Source organism: Brassica rapa, chromosome A07 (assembly GCF_000309985.2).
Source record: "Brassica rapa cultivar Chiifu-401-42 chromosome A07, CAAS_Brap_v3.01, whole genome shotgun sequence".
Taxonomy (NCBI): domain Eukaryota; kingdom Viridiplantae; phylum Streptophyta; class Magnoliopsida; order Brassicales; family Brassicaceae; genus Brassica; species Brassica rapa.
Genome location: NC_024801.2, coordinates 6,264,919 through 6,273,256, shown reverse-complemented (window position 1 = coordinate 6,273,256; position 8,338 = coordinate 6,264,919). Strand labels below are relative to the sequence as shown.

Here is an 8,338-nt window from a genome sequence, read left to right as displayed (position 1 = left end):
ATCGATCGACGTCCTCTCCTGGACATCGCTCGACAACACCTACGGAATACATCGCATCTTGCAAAGCTGTGAGGATCATGACTTGTGAGGAATTCGCAGCAAAACACCCACATCCGCCCAGCCCTGTTGATATACCTTGGATTTGACCCATTTTTATCCATGGTATATTATTATATTACTATATATATATATCTATGTTTTCTACTCTTCTAGGTATGTTTTCAGGTTCAGGTGCATTTCGGAGTAAAGCTATGACTTTGGAGCATTTTGGAGCATAAAGGACATTTCACCCGAGCTGACCACTTAGAGGTCGACGAGAGGAAGAATAATCGATCGATGCGCATCAGTGCTGGCGATCGATATCAGGAAATGCCTCGACAGATGAAGATTAATATCGATCGATGTACACAAGTACCATCGATCGATGTCGAGACACCAGACGCGACATTTTGGATTCAGCAGACTTAAAGACCAAGGCTAAGCCAAATTACCAAAATGCCCTGACGAGTTTTTAACATAGTAGAATATATACTGCCTAAGTTTTGACGGCAGAGAGAGCTTTTCTTTTCGAGACCTAGTTTTGTTACAAGTTTTTTTTGGAGAAAAGATCACTTGTGATTGTAACTCCTTGTTTCATTTTCTTATCATCTATTCTATGAGTGTCTATTTATCTATTGATATAAATTGCTTTGCTATGTCTGAGTAGTTCAATTGTTAGATCCATGGTTCAGATAGGTTTGTGGGATTAGCCCCAAACTATAGATCTGCCTTGTTGTGATATTCATGATAGATTTGTATTCATTGCTTGTTTTAGCCTAGCTAACTAGAACTTGATCATAGAATTGCATATTCAAGCACCCTTGTTATCCCATCCTGACATCTATCTATCATAATAGGATTGCTAGAGAGTGCTAACCGCCAATTTAGAATCTTAGTAGAGCATTTCATACTCGCGCATAGGCCTGGCTAGAACCCGTCGATCGATGTCCTCAACTGACAATCGATCGATGTTGGCAAAAGTGTATCGGTCGACGTCTTAATAGACTATCGATCGACACTCTCTTGTGTCTACATCTAACCGGTGAGACACAAGATCTAGTCTGTTAACCAGTGGTACATGCGACAGCTGATCACTGAGTTAAGCGAATGAGCTCTAATATATCATGCATGCAACATTTAGGCATCTAGAGGAATTATAATCTCCAACACCTGAATAGTAGCCCTGCATCTAATATCATTTCCAACCTAAGTTACATTTATCATTTACTCGCTAGTTACTATTGCTATTTTATTTAAAACATTACAACCTTTAGAATTAATAAGCATTAGATTTAATTGTTCCCTAGCTCCTTGTGGATTTGATCCCTAAGTACTACATCTGAACCTCTTTTGATGAGAGTAACACTCCTTAGGGTAATTTGAGTGGTATCAAATTTGGCACCGTTGTCGGGGAGCTTTGATCGCCATTAGATTTAGTTTTATTAATTCTTATTCTTTTCTTTACGCCCTTTTCTAACAATCTTTCTTTTTCTTGTCTTTTCAGGTGCATGCCCAGCGGTACCAGAAACAACAAGGAGAAAGACTTGCTGTTCTCAGACGATCCTGCTCATTTGGAACGCACCATCCGTAGAGGTCAACGTTCCACATCGCTCGACGCAACCACTTTGTCGTCGATCGATACACACAACAAACCGTCGACCAACACCACACCGTTATCGTCGATCGATCCCAATCGTTTGATAACGATCGATACTACACCGCATACGTCGATCGATACCGTGTCGTCAAAAATGGTAAACATTATTATTCTAACTCAGGATGAGAACGGAAACCTGTATGACCAGGCCGGTCATCTGCGTAATGCAACATGTCAGGAAATAGATGCTCAGGGAACTGTAATCCCTGATGCTGATGCTACATGAGCTGCTCAACCTGTAGATGAGGACGCTCGATCGAAACAACTGGCCGACTACAATCGCCCAGATGAGTACTATTCCAACAGATCAGCGATTCGACTTCCGGAGATCCAGAAGCAGAATTTCAAGCTGAAGCCTCAATACTACACTCTCGTGTCGCAGATACCCTACTCTGGGTTACCGCACGAGCATCCTATGGACCATTTGGAACGGTTCGAGGATCTAATCGCTGCCATTCGGATGGAAGGAGTCCCCAAAGATTACCTGCTGTGCAAGCTCTTCAGATACACGCTGAATGGAGAAGCGATGCATTGGCTTAGGCAGCAACCAACAGGATCTTTAACATCCTGGAGAGACATCAAGAATGCTTTCTTACGAAACTTCTTCGATGAGGCACGCGCTGAAGAACTTCGGAACAAAATTTCCACATTCTCGCAGAAGGCTGGAGAGTCCTTCAAAGATGCGTGGATTAGATTTAGGTTTTTCCAGCGAGACTGTCCACACCACGGATTTAATGAAGTGCAGCTGCTAAGCACTTTCTTTCGAAGTCTCGCCTTACAGTATCAAATGGCTCTTGATACGGCGAGTGAAGGAAACTTTACTACTCGGAATCCGTTGGAAGCTGTGAGACTTATCGAAAACCTTGCTAACAGCAGCAGCACCAAAAACACTGACTCTGAACGGAAGAATTTTGTAGCCTCTATCGGGAAGGAACAGATGGACGAAGTAAGAGCTAAGTTAGATATGGTGCACGAGCTTCTTAGGAAGCAAGTCTGTTCAGCTGAAGGAGAAGTAGCAGATACAGAAGGAGAAGAAGGTGTGAACTACATCGGAGGTACCGGATTCTAGAAATTTGGAAACCAGGACGGAAACAGAAACTTCTTTGGAAATGGCCAAAGAAGTAACCAAAGTTCACAATTTTAAAAACCCTTCAACAACAGCAAGAGCTACTCGAACTCTTACTATCAAAATCCACCACCCCAGACTCACGAAAGCAAGATCGAAGAAATACTTGATCGAGTACTGTTGGGACAACAACAAATCACCGTGGATTTCAACGGTAAGATAGACTTTGCTTACAACAATCTGAACACCAAAATCGAGACCTTAGGGACTCAGGTGAGAAAACTTGAAACCCAAGTAATTTAGACGGGCGAGACTATTAAGAGGCAAGAAGCTTTCGCTAGTGAGGCAGGAGCCGACAAAGGGAAACACCACGTAAATGCCATCATAGATGACGAATTCTGGCAAGTGGTGAGAAATGAAAACCTTGAGGAAGGAGATTTTGAAATCGAAAGCTCCATGAGTCTCGGCGGATCCCAATGGTTTCGACCGATGTCGATGAACTCGCATCGATCGACAGACCATGATGAAGATCGATGGACGGATTACTCCAGTCTTCGATCGACGTCGTCTGCCAATTCGACTGAATGCAATGCGGTTCGAATTCTAACTCATGAAGAATTCACAGCTAAGCATCCTCACCCACCCTCCCCTTTCTATGAAAAAATCGATCAATCGGTTAACTCAACCATCGATCGACAGAGTGAGTCCGACGTCGATCGTCACAACACACCTCCCATCGATCGACAAGCACCTCTGACATACCAAATGCGGTTACCCTCAATCGATAATGATTACATCAATGCACTCAGACCACCACATAAACCATTAGCAAACCCACCCGAACCAAAACCCAACCCTTTAACTAGTTCAACAGAATCTGTTCAAGAAGAACAAGAATCTGAAGGGAGAAGGTTAAGGAAAAGAAAGGAGAAGATTCCTAAAAACCTAAAGAGGGAAGCTAACGATAAGGAGATGGATGGTTTTACTAAACGAGTCCTCAAAATCCCAATCGAAAAACCTTTTGATGAAGCTTACTTCACACACCAATTGTGGATGTTCTTCAGAGAAACAAAGGTAACTGAGGAGGACATTAGGAGAATGTTTCATCAAGTTAGAGGAAAGATGAAACACAGGATCACATTGACGAAGAAGAGTGATCCTGGGAAGTTTACAATACCATGCATAGTCAAGGGTGTTGAATTTCCCCATTCAATGTGTGACACAGGAGCATCGGTTAGTATCCTCCCTAGGATTATGGCAGACCAGCTTGGTTTGACCATCGAACCCTCAACAGAATCCTTCACCTTCGTGGATCTTTCAGAGAAACGATCCGGAGGCATCATAAGAGATCTGGAGGTACTGATTGGTAATGCCCTTGTCCCTGTAGATTTTCATCTTAGACATCGAGCTTAATTGGAACTCTTCACTTCTGCTTGGAAGATCTTTCCTAGCTACAGTAGGAGCTGTATGTGACATGAACAAAAAAAAATTGTGTCTAACGCTCATAGACCCAAACATCCACTACGATCCCATCCGACCTAAGAGAAAGGTAATTAATCTTGTGGATTATGGGAAAGAACTTGGCTTCATTGGCGCATGCCATTGTGGAGCAGAGTATGAATCGGAGTACAAAACAGAGTACTCGGAATCGATCAACACCCCAACCTTTCCATCGATCGATTCCAATGTGTCAATGGTGACCGATGACCACAACAACACGTCACTCGACGTAATGCACCCACTTGACCATTTCGCTTCACCTAATCATTGTTACCAACATTTTTCCTTCCAACCTCCAACCAGGAGAGGACATAATGATTATTCCATAGGCAGTTGGGTAGACAGTGGTTTCCATGAAAGTTTTGCTGGCAGTTGACACTGTAATTACTTCACCTCATGAGGAACATACCGAGGAATACGATGAGGATTACTGGAAAGAACGTGCAATAGAAATGTCTTTGCAGGATGAAAGACTTGAAATACACAAGTTCACCAACACGTTTCCAATATCGTTCGACGCTGTGCACTCCACATCGGTCGATACCCACCCTCGTCCAGCAAAACAACCGCTCACATCGATCAACACACCGAAAGGAAAAACGATCGATATTCGCGCCGCAGCGAAAATTCAGGAGCAGGAGAATATTCTCTCCCTAACCAGGTTTACAAATACCTATATAAATCGTTTTGCACCTCCGAAACCACCTACACACATAAGAGCAAACACACAAGCAAATAAGATGAACACTCTTCCTTCTACATCAACAGAAAAGTCCATGAAGAGCAATCATCTCAAGAACACAAGTTCTGCAGAAATTACTCTGCCAACGATCGATGTAACTGTATCTACATCGATCGATACTACTCTAAACCCTAATCTCTCTATTTCTAAAATGAATAATTATGCAAACATTGATTACGGTTTTCTAACACTTGATGAATTTGGTATTTTCAGGGATCCAGATGGCAACGCACGTGCAATGGATGGAAGGATTTTACAAGTGTCCAGAGAGGACATAGCAGACATCCTTCAAGTAGCCAATGGACCTGACAACCTGTTCTCACAGCAACGTGGCACTCCAGACGTCATTCTAACAAATCCTAACAACCACGCAGGAGTCGCCACAACAGAGATCAACACAGATCTATCACGCTAACCAAAAGGGCAAGCATCGATCGACGGTACAACGGAGACATCGATCGCCAGGGTAACACCAACGTCGATCGATATAGATGATCCGACGTCGATCGACAGACGCTATGAATTTGGGAGCCGCGCTTTCGACATGTATGGAGCCAGAAAGTTCACTTGGGAACAAAGGGACGAATATGGAGTCTATAGAGATGAGCGTGGACACGCACGAAGCGCAGCTGGTGAGATGATACCTGTCACAAAGGACAACATCAGGAAAATACTGGAAAGAGCATCTCTTTTTGAAGAGAGCCACATCTGTCTTCCAGAACATGCCACTTCCTTCACACTCACAAGACTGGCACCAGAACTCTACACCAAAGAAGAAATCGATGAAATGGTGTTTGGTATTTGTGGAGCTCAGGAGAAACTGGGAGAGGAGCTCAAAACATTGGTAGATGAAACACATCAGCCTTTGGATAGAGGCTACAATGAGCTTTTCAGATGTATGACAGAAATGAGGACAAAAATTGAAAGTGTACGTCAGCAACTTGAGAAGGAAGCTACGACCTCAGCATCGATCGACGCACCACGTGCAACATCGATCGACGTCAGTCTTCCTACAGCTAAGATCCTTGCAGAACCGCGATGTTCAACACAACACAGGGATGAATGGGAAGTCTCATACATCGACACGAGGATAAACGATGTTTACTGCCCTCTCAACAACAACGTGGACTGGCTAAGCACTAAAATCGAGCTACTACAGCAAGATCTGGACACCATTCGCAAGAAGGACCAACATCCAGCCACATCGATCGACATGTGCACCTTCAAATCGCTCGACGCCAAAGTCTCAGCAATGGATGAGAGGCTGAGGACTTACGAGGATATGCATGACCGTTTTATATCACCAGTGGGTTGCCTCCCACTCATCGCTTGGTTATAATCATTTAGCTTGACTGTGGTAGTGATTGGCTATTGTGTGGAGAAACAGCTGCTTGTTGGAAAGCAAGCATCCACGTCATCTCTGCACATTCTGGACCAAGATGCAATGAAACTTCTTGTGGCCACATCATTTCTTGTCCATTTGTCATCCATCTTCTCAAGTACTTTGGAGATGTTCTGTAGCTGATACCACTAAAATTACCCTAAGGAGTGTTACTCTCATCAAAAGAGGCTCAGATGTAGTACTTAGGGATCGAATCCACAAAGAGCTAGGGAACAGTTAAATCTAGTGTTTATTAATTTTAAAGGTTGTAAATGTCTAAATGAAATAGCAACAGTAACAAGCGAGTAAATAATAAATGTAACTTGGTTGGAAATGATATTAGATGCAGGGCCACTATTCAGGTGTTGGAAATTATAATACCTATAGATGCCTAACTGTTGCATGCATGATATATTAGAGCTCATTCGCTTAACTCAGTGATCAGCTGTCGCATGTACCACTGGTTAACAGACTAGATCTCGTGTCTCAACAGTTAGTATGCAGAAAACGAGAGAGTGTCGATCTATGGTCTAGTAAGACGTCGACCGATACACCTTTGCCAACATCGATCGATTGTCAGTTGATGACATCGATCGACGGGTTCTAGCCAGGCCTATGCGCGAGTATGAAATGCCCTACTAAGATTCTAAATTGGCGGTTAGCCCTCTCTAGCAATCCTAATATGATAGATAGATGTCAGGATGGGATAACAAGGGTGCTTGAATATGCAATCCTATGATCAAGTTCTAGTTAGCAAGGCTAAAACAAGCAATGAATACAAATCTATCATGAATATCACAACAAGGCAGATCTATAGTTTGGGGCTAATCCCACTGATATACCTTGGATTTGACTCATTTTTATCCATGGTATATAAGTATTTTACTATATATATCTATGTTTTCTACTCTTCTAGGTATGTTTTCAGGTTCAGGTGCATTTCGGAGTAAAGCTATGACTTTGGAGCATTTTGGAGCTTAAAGGAAATTTCACCCGAGCTGACCACTTAGAGGTCGACGAGAGAAAGAATAATCGATCGATGCGCATCAGTGCTGATGATCGATATCAGGAAATGCCTCGACAGATGAAGATTAATATCGATCGATGTACAGAAGTACCGTCGATCGATGTCGAGACACCAGATGCGACATTTTGGATTCAGCAGACTTAAAAACCAAGGCCAAGCCAAATTACCAAAATGCCCTGACGAGTTTTTAACCTAGTAGAATATATACTGCCTAGTGTTTTTGACGGCAGAAGAACAGAGCTTTTTCTAGACCTAGTTTTGTTACAAGTTTCATTTGGAAGAGAAGATCACTTGTGATTGGAACTCCTTGTTTCTATTTCTTTTCATCTATTCTATGAGTTTCTATATATCTATTGATATGAATTGCTTTGCTATGTCTGAGTAGTTCAACTGTTAGATCCAGGGTTCAGATAGGTTTGTGGGATTAGCCCCAAACTATAGATCTGCCTTGTTGTGATATTCATGATAGATTTGTATTCATTGCTTGTTTTAGCCTTGCTACCTAGAACTTGATCATAGGATTGCATATTCAAGCACCCTTGTTATCCCATCCAAACATCTATCTATCATATTAGGATTGCTAGAGAGGGCTAACCGCCAATTTAGAATCTTAGTAGGGCATTTAATACTCGCGCATAGACCTGGCTAGAACCCGTCGATCGATGTCCTCAACTGACTATCGGTCGACGTAGGCATAGGTGTATCGGTCGATGTTCCAATAGGACCATCGATCGACACTCTTTCGTGTCAACATACTAAGCCAGTGCATCGCTTCTCCATTCAGCGTGTATCTGAAGAGCTTGCACAGCAGGTAATCTTCGGGGACTCCTTCCATCCGAATGGAAACGATTATATCCTTGAACCGTTCCAAATGGTCCATAGGATGCTCGTGCGGTAACCCAGAGTAGGGTATCTGCGACACGAGA

At 42.9% G+C, this 8,338-nt stretch overlaps 1 non-coding gene across 1 annotated transcript; it reads right to left on the bottom strand.

Moving 5' to 3' along the window:
• Window positions 1-2,322: 2,322 nt before the first annotated feature.
• On the bottom strand, window positions 2,323-2,428 carry LOC117126956. Its single transcript, XR_004449717.1, has one exon. It is a non-coding gene; the product is annotated as a small nucleolar RNA R71 (small nucleolar RNA).
• Window positions 2,429-8,338: the final 5,910 nt, after the last annotated feature.